Raw genomic sequence first — 25,997 nt, 5'->3', positions numbered from 1 at the left:
TTTGAGCATACCTACCTTGTTGGTTGTCATAACCTTAAACCGAAGTAACTACATGTATTGGTAATGCTTTTACAAGGTACCACGTGACCGATCCTTCTCTGTGGACCCTGCATGCTGGCACACCTCTGAAAGTGAGTTTTTCTGTCAGTTGTTCTGTTTATGAGCTCCCATTAAATGAACTTATAGCTGGTATTGCCACTATTTGACACAAGTCGGTGTTTCCATCCCTCTGTGGTAGCGTTTTATGCCCGTGCCTCAGTATTCTCGTCTTCATAATGGAAATAAGAATGACACGTGCAGTGCAATTGGTTTCTCTTATATATGGCATTTCTGGCCTTGGGATTATAATTCTGCCAAAGATGATTAACAGGCCCACAGTCCTACAAGGGATTGGTCAATTACTGTGCAAATATGGTGCATAAAACCACCCAATAGGATTAAATGACCTTGCAGAGGATTGGTCAGTTTGTGGCCCGGTTGGGAGGGCCATGTCTTAAAATTGATAAGGAGCTTGATTATAAGCAGCCAACCTGACAAAGGTTTTTCTAAAGAGAGGCAGAGAGAGAGAAGGGAACCTCCAAAAAAGAGCTATAAGGGGTCAAGAGTTAACAGTGAAGGCAGGGTGAGATGGCCAAGGCCATGGCAACAGCATGGGAGGCGGGAACCACGGGATCACAGATGGTTGACATGGTGCTTGCCAGCCCATAGAGAAAAAGAGTATCTTAGCCTTTCTGTAGGAAGCTTGTGGCAAGGGTTTGGTGTTTCCTGGAACTTGTTGGTACAGCCAAAAGAGTTGTAACATTTTCCTGAGCAGGGCAAAGGCTCAATGCCCAATGGCAGAGCAGAAGCCTCAGGAGCCATGTGGGCCCCCAGGCAGTGTGGTGACAGCCAAAAGGCAGAGAGCTGAGCATGGCTGAGAGAAGAGCCTACTTGCATGACAGAGAAGGGTCAAGAGAGAGCTGACCTGGTTGAAAGCTGCCCTGGTTGATGAGCTCTCTTCTGTCTCCTGAGTTATATCCTGTTACTTCCAAATTGATCCTGATCCCAAGTTGTAGTCTGTTACTTCCTAATAAATTACCATTTAACTGTGAGTACATTTCAGGAGTTCTGTGAGACGTTGCAGCAAATTACCAAACCCAATGGGGTAAGGAAGAAAGTTGAGGTGGGGGAGAGGAGTTGGCATTAGAGATGGTGGAGTGGTACAGCAACTTAGAGAATCTGGACATTTGGTACAGCTTTAAACTCCACCTTATAGGAACCAGCTTTGTGCTGATTCTTATTAAAGAAATTATTTGTTTAATACCTGTCTTAGTCATCTAGTCCTGCTAAAAAAGGAATACCACAAGTGGATGGCTTTAAAAAAGAGAAGTTTATTTTCTGACAGTAAAGTAAGCTAAAAGTCCCAGTTCAGGGTGTCACCTCCAGGGGAAGGTTTCCTCTCTGTTGGCCTTCTCATCAATCTTCTCTCAGACTAGGAGCTTCTCTGCGCAGGGAGCCCGGGTCCAAAGGACACGCCCTGCTCCTAGCACTGCTTTCTTGGTGGTATGAGATCCTCCTGTTGGAAACCCTGGTGGTGTAGTGGTTAAGTGCTATGGGTGTTAACCAAAAGGTCAGCAGTTCGAATCCACAAGGCACCCCTTGGAAACCCTATGGGGCAGTTCTACTCTGTCCAGTAGGGTCTCTGTGGGTCAGAATTGACACGACAACAATGGTTTTGTTTGCTCTGCTTGCATCTTTCTTTTATATCTAAAGAGATTGCCTCAAGACACAATCCAGTCTTGTAGAATGAGGCCTCCTCTCTAACACAGCTGCCACCCATTCTCCCTAATTAACTTCATAGAGGCAGGATTTACAACACATAGGAAAATCACACAATACCAGGAATCATGGCCCAGCCAAGTTGATACACACATATTGGGGCGGACATAATTCAGCCCATGACAATACCTATTCCACAGATTTATAGTAAGAAATATATGAATATTGCCTAGTAGATATAAAGCATGCTTTCTATTTATTGAGCAAAATGGGATACACTATTATTGGTGAGCTTACATTCCTTTCCATTTTAAATTTGTTTCTTCATTGTGACCAAATGTTATGCTGAAAAATTAAAAGAAAAACTAAATTGAAGTGTTTTTAGTGTACAATTGCAATAATATAATTCAGGAGAAGAAGGCAGGAATAGGTGAAGTATGCTGATGGGCAGAATTCCTCAATGGGCAAAAATAAAAGGAATTTTTCTGTATTGCTACCTGATTTCAGATATTCATTTATCTCTTTTGGACTCATGATGGATCCTACTTCCTTCACAGACATATCCGTCATTGTGGCTCTAGTCAGCCCCTCAATGGACTGGCCATCTCTTGGGAGGGGTGTAGAAGGTGTCTTGTTGTAAGTCTCAGTTGATCATTTGAAAGGATCGTCTACCGTTCGAATGATAACCTAAGCAAAACAAATAAAAATAATAGCATTGATAATATTAGAGTCAGTTGGAGATTGTAAGAATCATATTTTTTATGTCTTTCATATATTTTTATATTTGATGTATAAATTATGGTAAACTATTTCTACCTCTAGAAAAAATAATCAGAAAGACAATTCTAGGGAAAGAAGTGATAGCTATTTTCTTCCTCTTTAAGCCATACAATAATCTATTCTGCAGTCTGTGTTCCTAGTCTGATTTGGCAGTTTCCTTTGTTAAACTATTCATGCTTAGAAAAAATACGGCATGTTGATACATTATAAAATTCATTATTGAAAGTTATATTTATTGAACGTCTGCTTGTGCTAAGCACTATTCTAGGGGCTGGGCCAGAACAAGGAAGAAACCAATAATGATTTTGCATTCCTGGTACTTAAATTCCAGTCAGTGATAAAGAGAAAAAAAAAAACACACACACACACACATAAAAACAGTCTTCAGAGAGTGTTTTTTAGTGAAAGAGGCTAACTAAGAGTATCTGAGGACTGAACGTTACAGGCAGAGATCATAGCGGGAGCAAAGGCCCTCTGGCGGGAACAAGCTTGATGTATTTGAAAAACAAAATGGAGGCTAGTACGACTGGACTATAGTGACAGGGGTGACTGGTAGGCGATAAGGCTTGAGGAAGAAGTAGAACCGGTTTAGGTAGGCTGTGGTAAAGAAGCCATTAGAAAGCTTTAAGTAAGGCAATGAAATTATGTTATTTACATTTTAAAATGAACATATGGGAAATAATTTTTTTTTTTAATTTTTAATGTGCTTTAAGTGAAAGTTAACAAATCTAGTCAGTCTCCCATATTAAAATTTATATACAGCTTGCTATATACACCTAATTGCTCTCCCCCTAATGAGACGGCACACTCATTCCCTCCACTCTCTCTTTTTGTGTCCATTCCACCAGCTTCTGACCCCCTCTGCCCTCTCATCTCCCTTCCAGATAGGAGATGCCAGCATAGTCTCATGTGTCTACTTAATCCAAGAAGCTCATTCTTCACCAAGGATCATTTTCTATCCCATTGTCCAGTCCAATCCCTGTCTGAACAGTTGGCTTTGGAAATGGCTTCTGTCTTGGGCTAACAGAAGGTCTGGGACGATGACCACCAGGGTCCTTCTAGTCTCAGTCAGACCATTAAATCTGGTCTTTTTACGAGAATTTGGGGTCTGCATCCTGCTGCTCTCCTGCTTCCTCAGAGGTTCTCTGTTGTGTTCCCTGTCAGAGCAGTCAGCAGTTGTAGCCAGGCACCATCTAGTTCTTCTGATCTCAGGCTGATGTAGTCTCTGGTTTTCGTGGCCCTTTCTGTCTCTTGGGCTCATAATTACCTTGTGTCTTTGGTGTTCTTCATTCTCCATTGATCCAGGTGCGTTGAGACCAATTGATGCATCTTAGATGGCTGCTTGCTAGCGTTTAAGATCCCAGACGCCACTCTCCAAAGTGGGATGCAGAAGGGAAATAAATTTTTGAATAACTATATTTACACACACATATGCAATGATAAATAAGAGGCCATGGCTATTAAGATTAGAGTGGCTATAAGCTACTATTATCTCAGTAAAAAAAAAAAAAAAATTGTCTCAGTACCGCATAACAATTTAGAATTTGTTTGTTCCAGTATCATAAGTAGTAAAAAGAGTTCCATAGAGGTCTTTAGGCAGATCAAGTTTAATTGAAAGGTGGCAATTTGATTCATTTACAATCACATAAATATTATGAATAACCAGAAATGGAAGTACTGTACGTGGAAATTTAGTTCTAGAAGTGTTTTTAAGCACTGCCTTCCAGTTGTCCTCTAACTCATGGTGACCCCATGCACAACTGAATGAGACACTTGCTGCCCAAATCAGACAGCTGTGATCAATAGCATTTTCACTGGCTGAGATTTGGGAGCTCGCCAAGCCTTTTTTCCTATTAACATGCATGTACATCTCTGGTTAGCAACTGGTGCTTTTAATGGTGAAATAAACCCTCAAGTGTGTTTGTTGTTGAAGGAATGAATATAACATATCGATTAAGCTTCTTATTATGATTAACTCTCAGTATATATATATATATATATGTTGTTGTTGTCGTTATTAGGTGCTGTCGAGTCAGTTCCGACTCATAGTGACCCTATGCACAACAGAACGAAACACTGCCTGGTCCTGTGCCATCCTCACAATCGTTGTTATGCTCGAGCTTATTGTTGCAGCCACTGTGTCAATCCACCTCATTGAGAGTCTTCCTCTTTCCCGCTGACCCTGTACTTTGCCAAGCACGATGTCCTCCAGAGACTGATCTCTCCTGACAACATGTCCAAAGTATGTAAGATGCAGTCTCGCCATCCTTGCTTCTAAGGAGCATTCTGGTTGTACTTCTAAGACAGATTTGTTCGTTCTTTTGGCAGTCCATGATATATTCAATATTCTTCGCCAACACCACAATTCAAAGGCGTCAATTCTTCTTCAGTCTTGCTTATTCATTGTCCAGTTTTCACATGCATATGATGTGATTGAAAATACCATGGCTTGGGTCAGGCGCACCTTAGCCTTCAAGGTGACATCTTTGCTCTTCAACACTTTAAAGAGGTCCTTTGCAGCAGATTTACCCAATGCAATTCGTCTTTTGGTTATATATATATAACCCTTTGGGACATGAAAGGCTCAGTGTTCTTGCAAAATGACATACCTCTGTTTGACATAGTACAACTCTACTCTAGAAAGGTAGTAGCTATGCACTCATTGAATGTTATTCCTCAAATCACTACTTTAAAGCCCTGTAAGTGTTAACCAAAATGACAGGGCTCCTTTTGGCTTAAGTAATATTAGTTTCTGCCATTGTAACAGCTACTGGTTCAAATTCAAGGAAGCTTTACTCTGTGTCATGTTCACTTTTGCTTCAAGTTCCAGCTGTGAGTGGAATAACTTTCAAAATAAAGAAAATGGTCTCTGCAGCTGAGGGAGAGAGTTAGGAGCCCACTGGAATCAAACACAACGGTGGAGAGGGGGATATCATGAATACCCTTCCTTTACTTTTGTGTCACTGTGGGATGCCTTTGTAGAAAGAATCCAAACATTCTTCTGCCTTCTGATATTCATCTTCTGACTGAATGGTTGGGTAGCCTTGTTTGTGAAAACTTGTTCTTAAAAAAGCACTGGCTTCTGTCATCATTTTTCTGTTTAGGAGAGGGAGTAGTCTTTCATCAGAGCCTTGGTGGTGCAGTGGTTAAGATCACAGCTGCTAATCAAAAGGTCAACAGTTTGAATTGCCAGCGCTCCTTGGAAACCCTATGGGGCAATTCTACTCTGTTCTATAGGGTCACTATGGGTAGGAGTTGACTGGACGGCAATAGGTTTTTTTGGTTTGGATGGGCAAAACTTAGTGAGTCAGGGGTAAAGTGGAAGGAAGGGGGTGAGGAGAGACAGGCAGGAGCTAGATCAAGTAGGGTCTTTTCTTTTTAGAAGTGTGGGTTATGCATGCCTGATATATTTTTCTAATAAGCAGATATTATATGTAACATGTCTACCCTCTGCTACATATGTTTAGTCATCATTCCAGGAGGATCAGAGTATCAGAAGTTATGGTATTTTATTTTCTTACTTTCTGAACATCATGTCCTTCGTCCATGACCCTCAAGGATGCTGCCAATGCTAAAACATAGCTTCAGTTTTCTCTCAATCATATTATAGCACCAGATTAATCAAAAGGAGTCCTTTCTTTGTCCTGAGTTCAAGGAATAACTTTTAAGTTTTATGACACCTCCAGAAGGATACTTTAAACTTCATTTGTCTATTTATGTATGATTTTTTTTTTACCCTATTACGAGAAAAAGAAGAGCTCAAACATGGTTTCCATATTTATCTCTTTCTTCTTTGTCTTACTGAGTTTTCTTCCCTTCATGCTAATTCCAACATATCTTGATGTGAAATTTTAGGCCCTTAATACGATCCCCCAGGGCATTCGCCCATTTGTCCCATTTTGGGTTGCATCTGATAAATCGCAATTTTTAACATCAAGCTGCATTAAACCTTGTTTGTGCTCCTTTAATGAAATAATCTATCTTAACTCATCACAGCAGGTAAAAACAATTTTCCGTATGTTATACACCCTTATCATGACTTCTAAAAAGTTGTCATGGTTGCACAGTATCTAGTTTACATTTAGAAAGTGGAATGTCAGCTTACTAGAAGACAATTCTAAAAATGTGTAGAGCTATTCATCAGCCAGTCTCGGCTGCTACTGAACGAGTAATTCCATGATTAAGCTCTGATGACTGAGGAGGCAGTCACAGAATCTGCTGTTTTCATAGAACTTGATAAATTAATTAGTTCATCTTGTGATTCTGTGACTTGGTTAGAAAGAATGAAGTATTGGTGGGATAGCATGGAATAAACAAGAACATACTGCCTTTTTTTTTTTAATTCTGGGCAGAAATTAAATATCTTGAAAACATAGCAAGGCTACTAATAACTGCAAATAGTAAAGAGTCCCATTCAGTTAAGCTGACGTCTAAGAAATCCATCTAAAATGGAAACATAAATTCAGTAGTATGCAGCAGTCAAGTAATTGGTCAGTTAAGTCTAGTGAAATGAAAACATCTGCAATAAGTCAATAATATGGGCCAGGTAATGCACCTGGCAATTGATTTTTCACTTTACAATTAGTTAGTATACTATTGTATGGTCATAACCAGCAATATGATAATACAGGTGAAAAACACTTTGAAAATGGAGAAACAAAATCCCCCAAATTATATGTATATATATGTATATATATATATATATAATTCAACAAATGATATTATGCTATATACACAGGAGCAGATTAACCAGTAAGCAAGGTACACGTAATCTTACGTTAAGCAAGATACACCTGAGCTTCGTTGTGTTTACTTACTAATCTGTAGTGCCCTCTTTCACGTGGGCTCCGCCATGTCTCTGATGTAGTGCAAAGCAATTTTGGAATTGTGCAGTACAGATTAGTAAGTAAGCAGAGGTAAGTCCGTGCATACCTTACTGATTGGGTAATCCACCCCTGCTCTACATATCGTGCTATACGGGCAGTCCCCAGGTTACAGACGAGATCCATTCCTAACTGTGTAAGTCTTTAAGTCAAATTTGTAGGTATGTTGGAGTAGGTGCATATGGTTCTTATTTGGCTTTGCATTAGTGCAAGAAAAGGCTGGAAGCCTTTTCAATGATTTAAAAGCTGCAGATGCAGCAAGTGAAGGGGACTGTGATGAAGAATTTGTTGAGAGTAGGGGGTTATTTCAGTTGTTTCAAAGGGAGGGCAGACTTGCATAACATTAAAGGGCAAGGAGGAGTTGTCTGTAAGTCTGAAGTTCATAAGTGGGAAACTGCCTGTATATAGCACCAGAGTACATAGCATGATATATCGTATTGAAAAAAAAAGAAACAAACCCGTTGCCTTCGAGTCGATTCCGACTCATAGTCACCCTATAGGACAGAGTAGAACTGACCCATAGGATTTCCAAGGAGCACCTGGTGGATTTGAACTACTTGCCTCTTGGTTAGCAGCCATAGCTCTTAACTACTTCACCACCAGGGTTTCCTGATATCTAGTATATTCTATGATAAATATACACTATATATATATATATATATATATATGAATTATCTTGTAAATGCCTCTATACATATTCACATACTTCTATGAGAATTGTTTGTTCTAAAAACACAGTTCCTCCCAAATCAACTTGATATAGCATTGCTCAAGAAATATTGAGATTCCAATCATTGTATTGCAATTATAAGAAAAACCATGTTATAACTCTCTCATGTCTAAGTCTTTAAGATCTGTGATGTTGGCTTTAGGATTCACTGTACCTAGAAATATGGAAACATAAATTCAAAATGTACAGAAAAGTGTTAAATTCCTTTTTTATAATTAAAAAAACAAGCAAACCCATTGCCGTCAAGTCGATTCCGACTCATAGCTACCCTATAAAACAGAGTAGAGCTGCCCCACAGGGTGTCCAAGGAACGCCTGGTGAATTTGAACTGCCGAATTTTTGGTTAGCAACCGTAGCTCTTAACCACTAACCACAAAGGTTTCCTCTGTGTCATAAGAGGGGTGGCTTTTTTTTTTTTTTTTTGGTTTTGTGTTTACATCCAATACAAAAGAGGGAATGGAATTATGGTAGCATAGAAATATGAGAGAAATGTAAGTAATAAGAAAAGAATGTAGAAAAATTTGATAGAAGAAAAAACAAACAATCGCAAGAAAGCCTCAAGACGTATTGACAGAATTTAGCTTTAGCTGACTTTCTGAGACACAGTAACTGTTTCCAAATCTCCATTTGAGATTTTTGTCTTCTTTCCTCCTTCAATCACTATGCGAGTGTCAAACTGGACTTCCAGAGGAAATTACGATTAAGAATCGTGATTTTATCTGACCAGTCTACCAATCCAATGGCATTTATAGTGTCCCCCAGTCAATGAATAACGTTAGACTCACATTCCATTTCAAATCAGGCCCTGGCATTTGCAGTTTACAGCATTAGTCGGAGTGCACATGATCAATTTCCATTAGAACTGACTAAATGCACTGGGAAGGCCCGACTGATCAAATGGGGACTATCTGGCTGTCTCCAAACGTGTGAAGAGCTGTGATGTGGAAGGCGTATTAAATCAGTTCAGAACAGCAGAAGCTACAGGGTGACAGACCTTAACTCAATGAAAGAAGATACTCTCTAACTCTGAGAGAGCACCAAGAATAGATTTCCTGTTTATGGACAGTAAGTTCGATGGGATAATCCAGGCAGGGTCAGTATGACCCTCTACCAAGGTATCACAAAACCGATGCCTGCAATGAGTAGGATGTTAGAATGGGTAATTACGTAAGGCACTTTTCCAAACCTACTCTTCTGTGGTTGTCAGAAGATGGGTTTTACTATTACAGCTTTTCACAAAACCTGAACCTTTTTGAATCAATAGGAAATAGATTAAATTTTTGGCATATTACTTGTGTTGTAATAAATGTTAGTGTAAAAATATACAACCAAACCAAAAAAAAAAAAAAAAAGCTGTTGCATCAAGTCCAACTCATAGCAACCCTATAGGACAGAGTAGAACTGCCCCACAGAGTTTCCAAGGAGGGCCTAGTGGATTCGAACTGTTGACCTTTTGGTTAGCAGCTGTAGCACTTAACCCCTGTGCCACCAGGGTTTCCAAAATATACAACAGATACTATTAATTACAAAAAAATCATTAGACACTGGAGAATTTTTTTTTTTTTTTTTAATCCCATATAGTAAAATTCTCAACGAGCAACTGGAATAAAACACTTCAGGCTTTGTTATTGCATGCACAGGACAGATTTTGACTAGCCTGATGGTTACAACCTTGTCACTAACTGACTATTTGAGCTAAGCGTGGTTTTTGGTCTCTGGACACTGGATTGAAACCTTTGTCATTAACACGTTTCTTCCTTGTTAAATCTTGTTATTGCTCACAGTGTATGATGCTCTTATTTAAACAGCACTCAATGAAGCAAACACTTGCGAGCCAAGTCCATAAAGTTACAATTTTGTGGATTAGTTTAAGTTTGTTATGGATTTAATCGTGTTTCCCACAAAAAGATAACCTCCTGTTCCTCCTATACTTGTGAACATAACCTTGTTTTGAAAAAGGGACTTTGAAGATGTCATCAGTTAACAGGAAGCCATACTAGGGTAAGGTGGGCCCTAATCCAATCTAAATGGTGTCCTTATAAAAGGAAGAAGAGACACAGAGATATAGAGGAAAGTTAGCCATGTGACCACAGAGTTATGCTATAGTTACAAACCAAGGAATACCTGGGACCACCAGAAAATTCCCCTAGAGCCTTCTAAGAGAACATGACTCTGAATTCTGACTACTAGCCTTCAGAACTGTGAGACAGTGAATTTCTCTTGTTTAAAGACACCCCCTTTGTGGTACTTCATTACGGCAGCCCCAGGAAACTAATATATGGCTCATTTTGTATCTATCCTTAAACAACCATTGTTTAATCAAAACGTCTTAGCAGGCATTTGGAACAGTTTAATTGTACAGGTCAGACACTCTTGGCCCAAATACACTAGAAGAGATGAAATAAAAAATGGTATTATATGTTTTCCACCTATGTTTTTAAGAATAAATTTGATTAGATAGAAAATTCTAATTGTATTTCTTAAAAGCAAAGCATCACATTTTTCCCTCAAAATATTTGAAATTTTGAAGCATGTCTTACACCATTTATCTAAAGAGTTAGATATGCAGACACTCTGCATTTATGGAGCCCTGGTGGCATAATGGTTAATAGATCAACTGCTAACCAAAATGTCAGCAGTTCAAATCCACCAGCCACTCCTTGGAGACCCTATGGGGCAGTTCTACTGTGTCCTATAAGATTACTCTGAGTCAGAATCATCTCAATGGCAATGGGTTTTTGGTATCTGCATATATTGTAGGATGATGCTTTGTTCTGGGTTACATTTATACAACAGTAATTATGCGAAGTAAATCTTAACCAATTAAGATGTTCAAGATCATGTAGATAAAACACAGGGGCCCTGCTGGTGCAGTGGTTAAGTACTTGGCTGCTAACTGAAACGTCAGTGGTTGGAACCCACCAGCTAGTCTAAGGAAGAAAGATGTGGCTGTCCGCTTCTGTAAAGATTACAGCCTTGGAAACCTTATGGGGCAGTTCTACTCTGTCCTATAGGGTCACTATGAGTCAAAATCGACTTGACAGCAATAGGTTTGGTTTTTTGGTTTACATAAAACATAAGACTAAGAGCAGGTGACTGTACTCTACCTCATCTCCATTCGTATAATGATTGTGAGGGCATGTCCCTGACATTTATTTGAGGAATAGTCAAAATTCATTACAAAAATATAGAAGAATGTCTACATTGTTTACTAAAGATATGCCCAACACAAAACTTGAGCATAAAATCTTGCAAAACATAGCGTAGGTAAGAGTTGATAGCTTCGTTTTTTCCTAAAATATAATAATTAAGAGCATAAATATGATTTTGTTGGGGTATATTGGGTATGGAATCCTACCCAGATCTGAATGACTTTTAATTTTTGAACATATGTTTGGTGAAGAGAGCTTCTCGGTTAGTACTACTTGTTACAAAGCTTTCTTTTATGTAGATGCCAAATCAGTTTTATAGCAGGCTTTTCATCTCTCACTCTGCCAAGGGAAAATATGTAGTTTAAAACTAAACTATCTGTTAAGGAAATGAAAAAGTCACCTGGGGGCTTCATGGTCTTTGAAAATTAGTGCCTGAAATTTTTTCAGATGTCCCATCTGATTTTAAAAAATCATTTTCAATAAATATAAACAGAAGGATAAAGTTTCTCCAGTAACTATGCCCTCCTGCTCACTTGGATCTTCAGCTTATAGTCAAACCTGGTATTTAAAAAAAAAAAAAATATTTCTGTTGAGTCAATTTCAACTCATAGCAACTCTATAGGACAGAATAGAACTGCCCCATAGAGTTTCCAAGGAGTGCCTGGTGGATTCAAACTGCCCACCTTTTGGTTAACAGCCATAGCACTTTACCACACTACACCACTAGGGTTTCCATGTTATTTTTAAGTACTTCAAATCGTAGTATGTTGAATTTACTTTTCATAAATTCAGTTTTTTTACCCCAATAATATGAAGGGAATACTATTTAATATTTTAATATTTAAATCTGCACAATTAAGTCCTTTGTTTTTCTCTTCCACTGAGTAAATATCTGTCTATTTATCACAGAAAGCATGAATATTTCCTAGCAAAAGTTTGATGTATTACGCAGAGCAGGTTGGCAGTTTATTGGTATGCTTATTGTTGTATAATTCCCTTAACTAGCTACTTATTAGGCATCATAAGTAGCAAAATGAAATACTCCATCTTTGTACTGAGCTTTTTGTCAATCAGGGGTATAGTATGTATGAGAAACTAGGTGCTAATGACTGAGTCATTTATCTCAGCAAACCGTACAGAGGTATAGAGGTAGATGGTGTGCTCTGAGGGTTAACTCGGTTTTCTGTGCTGGGCTCAGCAACATACAGCAAGTGCTGTTGTCAGTTGTGTTAGAGCCAGCTCTGACTCATGGTGACCCCATGTATAACAGAATGAAACATTGCTTGGTCCTGTGACATTTTCATGGTGGTATGTTTGAGTCCATTGTTGTGACTGTTATTTAGTGCCTTCCAATCTATAAGACTCATCTTCTATCACTGTATCAGACTATATTTTGTTGTGATCCATACAGTTTTCATTGGCTAATTTTTTGTTGTAGATCCCCAGTCCTTTCTTCATAGTATGTCTTAGTCAAGAAACTCTGCTGAAACCTGTCCGCCATGGGTGATCTTGCCTAGCGTTTGAATTATCAGTGGCATTGCTTCCAGCATACAGTAATAAGCAAGGCACCACAGTACAACAAATTGACAACTGACAAGTGGCAGATAAATCATATACAGAATAGAAAAATCGATGTATTATCTTAAATTTTACAACATTTTGTAGTTCTTTTAAGTTATATATATTTTAATTATCCATAGGGTAAGAGGAAACCCTCATGGCGTAGCGGTTAAGAGCTGTGGCTGCTAACCAAAACATTGACAGTTTGAATCTGCAAAGTGCTTCTTGGAAACTCTATGGGGTAGTTCTACCCTGTGCTTTAGGGTTACTGTGAGTTGGAATTGACTCGACAGTCTTTTTTTTTTTTTTTTTTTTAAATAGGGCAAGATGTTCTAGATGCAATGAGGATTTAACTTCATTCTAAAATTTGATGGGCATTTTTGTGTTTGTAATGTGTTATGAAGATAATTCATAAAGGAAAACAACAGAGATAATTCATAAAGAAAAACAACTAGAGAACATGTAATATAAGATCTTGTCTATAGATGAGCTGTCTTAATATACTTATAATAAAATCCAAGTAGTTTTATTTCTCTTCCACACTTTGTTCACCAGTACATCTTAAGTTTTCACATACCTTTTTTCCAATATCCCACCTCTATTATCTCAGATTTCCAGTTCCCATCTCATCTTTACCGTTACATATCTGTGAAGCTAAAGCTTTACTTTCATAAAATGAAAACATGAGAAAAAAGCATCTTTCTAGTTAATTATTCTTGACTCTAAAACCAATTTTTGTTGCATAGGTACAGGATGCTATATTAAGGTAGATGCACGATTTTAGTACAGAAAGTTACTGTACTTCTACTTAAGTTTATTTTGTTTTATGAAGGCTATTAATTTAGAGTATGTATGATATCTCCTAAATAGATTAAAAGGTGCTAGAGGGCAATGGCTGTGACTTTAATTTATGTTGTTACCCAAAGCAGCATCTGGGATTGTGCACTGCAAATAAGGGGTCCTTGGTAAATGTTTCTTCACCAACTAAACATTGCAGCGTAATAACCATTCCACTGTGCTGAATGGTTAATGGAGGCTGAATTCCTTCCCTACAGTAATATGTGTGCGACCTTGTTTCACTATATCTAAATTGATCCAGGAAGCATATTTTTCTTGATATATGCCTCCAGCGAGCTGCTATTATGGGAAATTAAATTACTGGTCAGAGATGTTCCTTGGACTGTGCATATCTTACACAAACACTCTCATACGTATTACGGATGAGAACATGTTTGCTTTCATACAGCATAGTTACAACTAAAGTTGCTGCATGCATTTTCCCTGGGTTATCTTTTAGGCAGCCATACGAAATATGCCATAGATTTCAACTGATCGTCTGTATAATCTCTTGCTGTTGACATTTATTTTCTTATGTAAAAGTAAATGAAAGGAATGCATTCCTGAAAGCTAAAGTGGTTATGTTTTAGGTGTCAGACTCTTACCACTGGTATGTAAGTCACATGCTGGCGGTGAGTTGGAAACGTTAAAAACTACACAAACATTTCTAGAGTCATGGAGTAGAGTTAATGGATCTTCAAACTGATGGCATTTTCACAGATTCTCTTCCCATTATCGAAGTGCTGAAAACATCACAAATACATTCTAATCTAATCTCTCCTTATGGGAATATTAATATTATTAATATTAATGTTATTAATATTAATATGGGAATATTAATAAGCCCTTGCAAAATTGTAGGTGTCCATGAAGACATACAAGTTTTTGGACAAATATAAATACGCCCAAAAATTTTTTTTTCTGAATTTCCCCTATTTTTGGTTTATCTTAAAGGATTGGTCATATATTCTTTATCTTTTTTTTATGAAAATAAACATAAGCAAAGTAAAGAGAATTGTTTAATGAAGCCCCATCATCCAAATTCAGCAATTGTCAACAGTCTGCAATTAAACAATTTTAAACAGATCGTTTTTTTAAAAGGGCAACAATGGTAATTACTATAGCATAGACAATCCTGCAACAGTTGTATTAATAAGCAACAATTTACAAATGGATACACAGGTAGATAGGTGTGGCAAGAGGTGGGGGAGGGTGTAAGAGAACACATCTAGCTGAAGATATAAGTTTGGTGGTGGATATTTCTGTATAGAGAATTGTAGGTGCTGCTTATATATTAATACGGACAGCAGAGAACACAAGGGCCACAGTCAGGACAACTTCTTAGGCAGCCGAACGCCTCACAGGATGAGGTTCCTTCACTCGATGGCAAAGGACCATAGACTTGGGGGACATCTACGTCAATTGGTACAACATAGTTCATAAAGACAAAATTCTGCATCCTGCTTTGGTGAATAGTGCCTAGGATCTTAAAAGCTTGAGAGCAGCCATCTAAGATACAACTATCAGTCTCTTATCTGTCCAGAGTAAAGGCGAGTGAAGAAAACCAAAGTCTCAAAGGGGCAGTTCATCCAAAGGACCAATGGACCACATGAACCACAGACTATACAACATCAAGACCAGAAGAACTACATGGTGCCTGGCTGTCACAACTGACTTCTTTGCCTGGGATCACAACACAGAGTCACGGAGAGAGAGGAAGAAAAATTGTAGAACAAAAAATCAAATTCACAAAAAAGACCAGACTGGTTTGGCAGAGACTGGAGGAACCCCTGAAACTATAGCCATAAGACACCCTTCTTTACTGGAACTGAAGCCATCCCAGAGACCACCTTTTAGCCAAACCATAGACAGGCCCATAAAATAAACAATAACACCCAAGGGGAATGTGCTCCTTAAAACAGTCAATTATATGAGATCAAAAGGACATCTGCCTAAAAGCAAAAATGAGAAGGCAGGAAGGGTAGGAAATCAGGACGAAAGGAGACAGGGAACCTAGGGCCAAAATGTGGAGAATGCTGATACATTGTGGGGAATGCAACCAATACCATGGAACACTTTATATACAAACTGTGGAATGGGAAACTAATTTGCTCTGTAAACTTTCACCTAACACACAATAAAAAAAAAAAAAAAAATTAAACAAAAAAGAATTGCACACACACATGCACACACGCACACACCCCAACTCAGTCCTCCAAGCTTGACTTTTTATCTTTGTAGTTCAAATTCTGGAACGCATAGAAAATCCTTTAACTTTAACAAAGACTGGCTCTTGAAGAAAAAAAAAAAAAAATCAATATTTCACTTAAATTAATCATTTTTGATAGATAAATTGGAGGATTTAATTAGTCAATTGTATCAGTTCCATTAAATAATTATTAAAATTGTTTTAAAATAAATTTAAACTTGGTGATATCGTTAAGAAATCTAAGTAGATCTTTTATCTGCTATCCATTTTTTCTTGTTTTTTCATCAGATTAGTAAACCATTATGTCCCAAACTTTTGCTGTAACATGCACTGAGTTCATGGGGTTTGCTGCAATGTTCGGATTATACTTTTTTTTTTTTTTAACCAGATTCTTTAAGCCATGAGAAGTCTTGTTGGGGAAAGCAAATTAAAGGAGCCATTGTAATCTCACTGTTATTCCTAGGTCTATAAGGTGAAGAAGGTGTAGAGTTTGCTTTTCAGCTACAAGAAACTAATATGAATCATCCCACACTGCTTATGCCTGAATATTGTTAGGTGGCTTCGAGTTGCTTCTGACTCATAGCAACCATACGTACAATAGAATGAAACATTTCCTGTCCTATGCCATCTTCATGATCGTTGTTATGTGTGAGCCCATTTTGTAGCCGCTGTTTCTATCCGTCTCATTGAGGGTCTTCCTCTTTTTCGCTGACCCTCTACTTCACCAAGCATGATGCCCTTCTCCAGGGAATAGAAGTAATATAATTTATCTATTCACTTGTTCACAAGTTCAAGCAATAAAGATTGAATGCTTCCTGGGTGTCAAGCACTGTGCTAAGCACTGGAGTGACAGTGAATGATACAGACAGACACTGGTCTAACAAAACTTATAGGAAAGACAGATACTAAGCAAGTTATTGCAATATAATTAGGACAATGGGATGTTAAGGGAGGTAGAGGGTATTTAAAAAAAAAACATTAGGAGAAGACCAAATTTAGTCTGGAGTCAGGGTGGGGGCAGGGTCTTCCTCCATCAAGCAAATGATGTTTAGGCTGAGACTGAATAGATGGGCAAAATTTAACCACGGGAAACAGGGAAGCCGAGTCAGGAGGAGCAGAGGGGAAAGGGACCAGAAACAAAGCTGAAGAAGAAAGATGTGGCCGGGATGCACTTTTAGCTAAGGAATTAAGACGTGTCCTGAGCCCAGTGCAGAACAACTCTAGCATTTTAATATGGAAAACCAGTTGCCACTGAGTCAACTGTGACTCCTGGCTACCCCATGTAGGAGTAGAACTGTGCTCCATAGGGTTTTGAAAGTCTGATCTTTTAGAAGTAGACAGCCAGGCCTTCTTCCAAGACCCCTCTGGGTAGACTCAAACCTTCAACCTTTCAGTTAGGAGCTGAGCACATTAACTGTTTCCACAACCTACAGCTCTGTTACTGTGGGTAGTATAACACAATTTGATCAAAATTCACTCTTGTGTCAGTGAGGAAATGGAGTAAATGGCAGTAAATCTAGTAGCGGGGGAATGAGTAGGTCTTTGCAATGATAGACAGGAGACAGGCGTGTATTGAGACAGCATGAATTGAACAGAAAGAAAAGGACAAGGGTATAAATACTATATAACTCTTCTCTCTTATTGTTTTATGAAAAAAGAAAGTAAATCTAATCCAGTCAAGATAACTAACTTACCCAAGATCAGATGATGGATTCTGTTTTTTTCTGATTCACAGTCGCTTTTTTTTTTTTTTAAGTTTCACTGTGCTTTTAAGAAAAGTGTAGTGATTCTATGAAAAAGAAGTAATGTTTGTACCTTAAGAATACACTTTATATTGACAGTGACAGCCTACAGGCAACATTACCAACCCCCAATTTGTAAGTAGAGTAGCATGAGCCACTTCCCCTTCTAAATGGTTTGTTCAGATGTTTTTTAGGCAATTGGCCAACTTCCTGCCCAAGATAAGAAAAACAAGAAGCTAGAGGCACAGACCAAAGCAGTTAAAACCAAATCTGGCCCACCTGACAAGTGCAGAATCATCAACCCCATCCAGTGAGTGACCCCAGAACTTTTCTCCTGCCAGACAGACCAAACTTTAGTGGCCCAAGATTGGGGGAAGACTTTCAGAAGCGAAGGGTCCAAGGCTAAGATCTGGTTTGAGAGACTCTCCTTTTGGACTGACAATGCACCCACAACAGAACCATCCCAGGATGCCTTTTTGGGACAGACCAATAAATGGCCTGAAACTGAAGAAAATTAGAACAAGTCCACGAGAGCCAAAGTATGACCTTGAGTATATCCCACCTGAATTTAGGAAGAATTGATTTGACATGTTGAACATTAATGACCAAAGACCAGAGGAGTTGTGGAATGACATCAAGGACATCATACTTGAAGAAAGCAAGAGGTCATTAAAAAGACAGGAGAGAAAGAAAAGACCTAAATGGATGTCAGAAGAGACTCTGACACTTGCTTTCAACATCGAGTAACTAAAGATAAAGGAAGAAATAATGAAGTAAAAGAACTGAACAGAAGATTTCAGAGGGTGGCTCAAGAAGACAAAGTGTTCTGATGACATGTGCAAAGACCCGGAGATAGACAACCAAAAGGGAAGAACATGCTGAGCGTTTCTGAAGCTGAAAGAATTGAAGAGAAAAATTCAAGCAATGAGTTGCAATATTGAAGGATTCTACAGGGAAAATATTAAATGACACAGGAAGCGTCAAAAGGAGGTGGAAGGAGTACACAGAATAACTATGCCAAAAAGAATTGGTCAATGTTCAGCCATTTCAGGAGGTAACATATGATCAATAATTGATCATACTGAAAGAAGAAGTCCAAGCTGTACTGAAGGTATTGGCGAAAAACAGGACTCCAGGAATTGACAGAATACCAATTGAGATGTCTCAACAAATGGATGTAGCACTGGAAGTGCTTACTCATCTATGCCAAGAAATTTGGCCAACCGATTGGAAGAGATCCATTTTTTTGCCTATTCCCAAGAAAGGTGATTCAGCTGAATGTGGAAATTATCAAACGATAGCATTAATATCACATGCAAGCAAAATTTTGCTGAAGATCATTCAAAAGTTGCTGTAGCAGTATATCGATAAGGAACTGCCAGAAATTCAGGTCGGTTTCAGAAGAGAACGTGGAACCAGGGATATCATTGCTGATGTCAGATGGATCCTGGCCAAAAGCAGAGAATACCAGAAGGATGTTTACCTCTGACTATGCAAAGGCATTCGACTGTGTGGATCATAACAAATTATGAATAACATTGTGGAGAATGGGAATTCCAGAACACTTAATTGTGGTCATGAAGAATCTGTACATAGATCAAGAGGCAGTTGTCCAGACAGAACAAGGGGATACTGATTGGTTTAAAGTCAGGAAAGCTGTGTGTCAGAGTTGTACCCTTTCACCATAACTATTCAATCTCTATTTAAAAAAAACAAAAAATTTCAATCTCTATACTGAGCAAATAATCTGAGAAGCTGGACTATATAAAGAAAAATGGGACATCAGGATTGGAGGAAGACTCATTAAGAACCTGCATTATGCAGAAGACACAACCTTGCTTGCTGAAAGTGAAGAGCACTTGAGGGACTTACTGATGAAGATCAAAGTTCACAGCCTTCAGTATGGATTACACCTCAACATAAGGAAAACAAAAATTATCACAGCTGGAGCAGTAAGCAACATCATGATAAACAGAGAAAAGATTGAGGTTGTCGAGGATTTCATTTTACCTGGATCCACAATCAACACTCATGGAAACAGCAGTCGAGAAATCAAAAGACAGGTCGCATCGGGCAAATAGGCTGCAAGAGATATCTTTAAAGTGTTAAAAAGCAAAGATGTCACTTAAGGACTAAGGTACGCCTGATCCAAGCCATGGTGTTTTCACTCGCTTCATATGCATGTTAAAGCTGGACAATTAATAAGGTAGACTGAAGAACTGACGCCTTTGAATTGTGGTGTTGGCAAAGAATATTGAATATAACATGAACTGCCAAAAGAATGAACAAATCTGTCTTGGAAGAAGTACAACCAGATTGTTCCTTAGAAGCAAGGATGGTGAGACTTCTCACATACTTGGGACACGTTATCAGGAGGCATCAGTCCCTGGAGAAGCACATGATGCTTTGTAAAGTACAGGGCCAGTGAAAAACAGGAAGACCCCAAGGAGATGGATTGATACAGTGGCTGCAACAGTGGGCTCAATCGTGGCAACAATTTTGGGGATGGTGCAGGACCAGGCAGTGTTTCATTCTGTAGTGCATAGATAGGGTCGCTATGAGTTGGAACTGACTCAGTGGCACTAACAACAACAATCAACAACCTTGCTTCTTCCCTCCAGGACCCTTACTCGATTCTTGCCCCTAATAAAAGCCGTTTCAGCCATTGTTCAGGGAGCCATCTTGGTAATGGAATTTCCTGTGGGCTTATTGTTATTTTTTTTTAACCAAACAAAGCTTCTCCTTTGGCTTTCACCCATTTTGTGTCTCTGTAGCTGCACCGAGCAAGAACCTGAGACTCCCGGTAACAATATGATAAAAACGTATCTCAATATTTCAGTCATCTGTGCAAATTTTATGCTTTATATATTTTTTCAGTGCTCTTTGATCCAGTTTTTTAAATGTATTCTGCCATCTTGCTTTGAATGTTTCCTTTGAGTTATCTCAAAGTTAAGAGAATGGCAACTGAGGTTACCAAAAACACTTAATTCTTTTAAACACTCTAGCTAATTAAAAACTGGTATATTCAAATGTCTCATATATGTAATATTTCTCCACATGTATGTGATCCTCCTATACCCTGATTTCCAGTTTGCTTAAAGTGGTTTTCATTTACTAAATATATTCATAATGCTCTTTCTTTTAAGAGTTGATTTTGAGGGGTTTTTTTTTTTTAAGCAGATTCTTTATGTTCAAAGATCTCAGAATAAACGCAAAATTGAGAAACAGCAATTTATATTTCTTCCCCTAAATTATTTTCTTTAAAGTTAACACAGTCATTTGGGTTGGTTTGGAAAAGCTGCAGCTAAATGACAGGAAAATATGTGGTAGGTGTAGCCAATCTCAGCAAACAGTAAATTTAGAGAAAAGATAAACCAAACTGGTAAATTGGTTTCAAATAAACCACCATTATCAACAATAGTCACAACAACACGTTATGTGACTTACTTCTAAAAATCTGCCTAGGATCCAGAGCTCTGGTAAAAATATAAGATCCTGGTGTTTAATTTAGTTTTACCTCCAGGGTTTATTTAAAGGCATAATTCAGGTTTCTTTTCAAATTACTTCTATTTTTGATTCCTCCTTGAAAAAGTTCTATTTACACAGAAGTCCAGGCATAGAATTTATTTGAATTTGAATTAAAGTGTGGGATGGCTCCAAAGTCTATCGTATTTACCTTCCTGGCAAAACCTAAATATTGCTGGAAGGCACACATTCATTTATGAACTGTGTAGAGATTTGAGGGATTTTGCTGTTTTATAGTTCTTTTGAGGTTATGAAAGCTTTCAAAAGGAAATATATGGTGGGTTTACAAATTTGAAGGTGTGAATTCATTCAGTGTGCCAAGTTCACACATGGTTTTCTGTTGGTATTAATTCTTGGTCAACTAAATGGAAGGGGAACAATAGAAAACATAGTTTCTACCTAAAATTGTTTACTCCACATCAGTGTAATTAGCAATTACCCTCTTACCATCTAAAAATCAGCATTTACTGTGTCAGTGTAGGTTTTCAAAGCAACACACACATTGATATAACAACAGGACTTCTGTTAACATCAATGGGTGCCATAGAGCCAACTTCCCAACAGTTTTATTGAAAATGTATCCTTAAGTGTGCCTTGTGTTTTTTGAACAATCGACTGTTATAATAAATCTCTTGAAAGGCAAAGGAATAGGAAGACTGATTTTTTTTTTTTTAAACTGTGCTTGTATATTCTTTACAAACTTACCCTTCTCCTCTTCAATTATTACACGAGTATATCTAATTTAAGTCTTGCCTGAGCTCTCACGTTTGGATTATATGCTCTTGCAACACCCTGTCTTAACACTTGAATATTGCTAGATACTTGTCTATTTTCCCCAGTAGGTTCTGAGATCCATAAGAATAGGGACCTTGTCTTATTCCTGAACCTAATACAGGAGTTCTGTATGGGCTGGGGTATACAGCTATTGTTTACTGAACAGTGTTGTTATCAAACCTATGTGGACAATGAGACAAACACCCTAATCATCCATCCCTAAAAGCATGTTAAGTCATAACTTGGTAGCATATGGTCACATAGTAATAGGGTTATGGAATCCAGGTTATGCAAATCAGAACTTGCCAACAGTATTGCTAGAGTGCGGAACACAGTGGTTCCCTATCCTGGAGTGAAACCTGCAGGTCCAAATTAAAGCAGAGGGAAATGCAGAAAGAAATGTTTGTTGTGACACCCTCACATGCACTCATGCCCCTTTGGTAAGATGTTCGTAAATAGGTACAGGCATTACATATGCTAAAAGACTACTTGTGAGCATTTTAACCAGATTATTCTGAACATGAATTCCTGAATCACGAGAATTGCACGGCAGAGGCAAAGGTTGATGCTCTCTTTATGTAGATCCTCTTGCTTCCCTTTACACAGAAATTTATGAGGCCATTCCACTCAGGATACTGCCCTCCATCAATCACAGCCCACGAGAATGGATATGTAAAGACAGTGTCCTTAACTCCCCACACTCCTGCTTGAATTCTAGAGTCTTATCTTAACTGTGCTGTTGTGATTCCCTCCTATTCATTTATATTACCTTCCCGCGGCTGCTGTAAGAAAATACTACAAACTCGGTGACTTAAAACAGATTAGGATGTGGACATCTTTAGGAAGAGGGAAACCTTATTCTGCTTACCACATCATTGCTTCAAAGTCAGCATTGGCTCCATTAGGAGTTTTGTATATTGGCAGCTGCTACCCAGTTACTATGAGTTGGAATTGACTACCGCAATGGGTTTGGTTTTTTGGTTTATTTTGGTGCCATAGACCTACTTTTTAGGGCCTGTTCAGTTATTTATCAACAATGTACTACTTAAATGAACATTAAGAGAGAGTTCGGTAAGTTAGTTTACTACAAACTCAGAACTGATCAGAACTCTTCTATAGAATCTTTGACCAGTACGCTCAGTAGTGGTAGAAGGGCACTATCCAGTTTCGGGTCTCATGGCAAATGGGGGGCAGATGTTCATGGAGGTGATTAGCCACAGATTCCATTTCCTCTTCCTGTTCCTGCCTCTCCTTCTTGCTCTGTTGATCCAGGTGAATGGAAACCAATTGTTGTACATTGGATGGTCCTGCAAGCTTTTAAGACCCAGGCAAATACTATTATGGCAGGCAGTGCCTAGTGCTCTACATCTACTCTTCCAGCCTCCCTCTCTTGGTCAACTCTCTCCTGAATCATTTTTTTTCCCTTTTCTGGCTCTTCTGCAATCACAAATCCCTACCTGGCGATCTTAAAGAAGAATGTATGTATCTCTCCTTTGTTGTACTTCAATTTGTTGCTGGACTCTCCATTTATTAAATATAAATGGAAGGCATTTTGTCTACAGCAGATTTCTCTATCCAACCACTAATTAGTTCAGTAATAACAAGTAACACTTATTGAGAATTTCCTCCATGGCAGACCCTGAGGTAAGCACCACATTCACGTTATCTGATTTAGCAGACATCTATCAAGAAAGAATTTGTGAACGGTGTGATGCTCTGTCTTGTGGATATAGGGGCCCATTGCTTGCAATCTAGTAAGGGAATTCTATTACGAGACAAATTTAAATAATCCTTTAACTGAGGTTTATGAGTACACAAAAGAAGGAGCTGGACTACATCTGAAGAAATGGAAGTGTACTTACGGGCAGGGTGACATTCAAAGGAAGAAAGGGGCATTTGAGAATCAGGGAAAGTTCCAGATGCTATGTACATAAAACTGAACAGGAGGCGTCATCATCATATCTACATGAGAGCTGTTAAATGTGCCATTCACAGAAGGTTGGAAGCCAGGATGGTAAGACATTTGTAAGTGGGCATTCATATGATAAGAGACTATGTCTTTGGCGCATTATTATTTTGATCAAAATTTCACAAATCACACGAGTTGCACAACTGGAAAAAAAGTTGAAGCTCTTATTACCTAGATCATCTGAGTCCCCAGACTATCTCCTGCAATCCCATCGATCCTTCAGGGATCTTAAAAATCATAACAGTAAATATTGAATTATCCAGGTGAGTTTTTATCTTTTTGCATATTAATGGCAATTTCTACGCGCCTCTCTTATGACCCGTATTGCTTGATATACAGATAGATGTAGAGATAAAGAATTTTTTCCCCTTATCTCTCAGATAAGACTATGTAACTCCCCTTGAGGATACCACCTTTATCATAATCATAATTATCTTTCCCACCATTAAAATCTAGCATATGGCCTCGCTTGTAATAGAAAAGAATAGTTATTAAACCGGAGGTAATTATTGTCAGAAACCAAAAAACTAGGAAACTGTGGAGAGACATATTTCAAGTTCAACTTGAGCTTAGAAGGGAGGGACAAGTCCATGTCCTGGTAAAATACACTTTGATTTTTGTCCCCTCCCTTCTTCTGTGAAAGGGCAGGCTCCGCATTCCCATCCATATTTTTGCCTAGAGGCGTGCTTAGGAGTCTTGATCTCTCTCATATGCTCAGAAGGTCACAGAGCCGTGGACCCGCTGGCTACAAAGGGAAAAACCCTGTGTGCTCTGCAGTAAGATCTATCAATGAATATGTATCACTTTCTGGACTCTGATTCCAGAGGAAGAGCGTTGAGGAACAGAGTGCATCCAGTTTGTTACGTTTCCAGCCCAGGGTAAATCAGAAACCACCTAGTCCTTGTACTGAATACAGCTAATGTTTGTTTTTCATATTTGGTAATGTTTGAACTGAATCAGACCTATTTACTGCTCTGTCAGGCATTTAAAAAAAAAGGAACTGCTACTGAATGAGACATTTCTCCTCACAGCTCGACTGCTGGCTGTGAGGGACGTAAAAGTGTTTTGAATACTCTCAAGTGCCATACAGATAGAGGCTGCATTCCATATGCCAAATGGGTCTTGAATCCATCTTCTTCCCTCCCTCTGTGCTAGCGCCCAGCATGACTCTTCTTTCTCTGTTGCCTCAGCAACTCCCCTTCTAAACACAGCAAGCAGAGTGGGCACTTTCAACACATCCCTTCCCAGCTTGTCTCTTCTCTTAACCTTAGTCTACAAGGTCCACGTGATCTGGTCCATCGTTCTTATACAACTTCGCCCCTACCCCCCATCATATACCTGTTTGCCCAGTATGCTTCAGACCCACTCAGCTTCCAACTGCTACTCAAGTGCATTAAATATACCTCCTCTCAAGGTATTTATTGGCTCTTGCTCTTCCCTTTTCTTGAATCATTCTTCCAGTAGATATTCTGACAGCTGCGTTGCTCTTTCTCAGAAATAAACCCAGGTGGTACAAACGCAAATGGTTCTGCCTATCTAGTCTATTGCCAACTCACCACTATTCTACCCACAAGGGCACTCTCTATTTAACTGTTGTTATGTGTCGTCCAGTTGATTCCGATCATAGGGGCCCCACAGGACAGAATAATACTGCCCCACAGGGTTTCCTTGGCTGAAATATTTACAGGAGCAGATCTATAGGTCTTTCCTTCCCTGGAGAGGCTGACGGGTTCAAACTCCCAATCTTTAGTTTAGCAGCTGAGTGCTTAACCATTGTGCCACCAGGGCTCCTTCCCTATTACATTACCCTCTTCTGTTTTCTTCAGGAGTCCTTGAGTGATGCAAAAGAGCTAATGTGATCTGCTGCCAGCAGAAAGGTTGGAGGTTTGAATCCATTCAGAGGTGCCATGGAAAAAAGAGCTGGTGATCTACTTCTGAAAAATCAGTCATTGGAAACCCTGCAGAGCACAGTTCTGCCCTGATACCCGTGGGGTCGCCGTGACTTAGAATGACCCAACGGCAACTGGTTTTTATTTTGTTCATAGATTTATCATTGGTTGATTGATTGATTATTTTCT

Source organism: Loxodonta africana, chromosome 23 (assembly GCF_030014295.1).
Source record: "Loxodonta africana isolate mLoxAfr1 chromosome 23, mLoxAfr1.hap2, whole genome shotgun sequence".
In the NCBI taxonomy this organism is placed as follows: domain Eukaryota; kingdom Metazoa; phylum Chordata; class Mammalia; order Proboscidea; family Elephantidae; genus Loxodonta; species Loxodonta africana.
Note: the sequence above shows the minus strand (reverse complement) of the source record.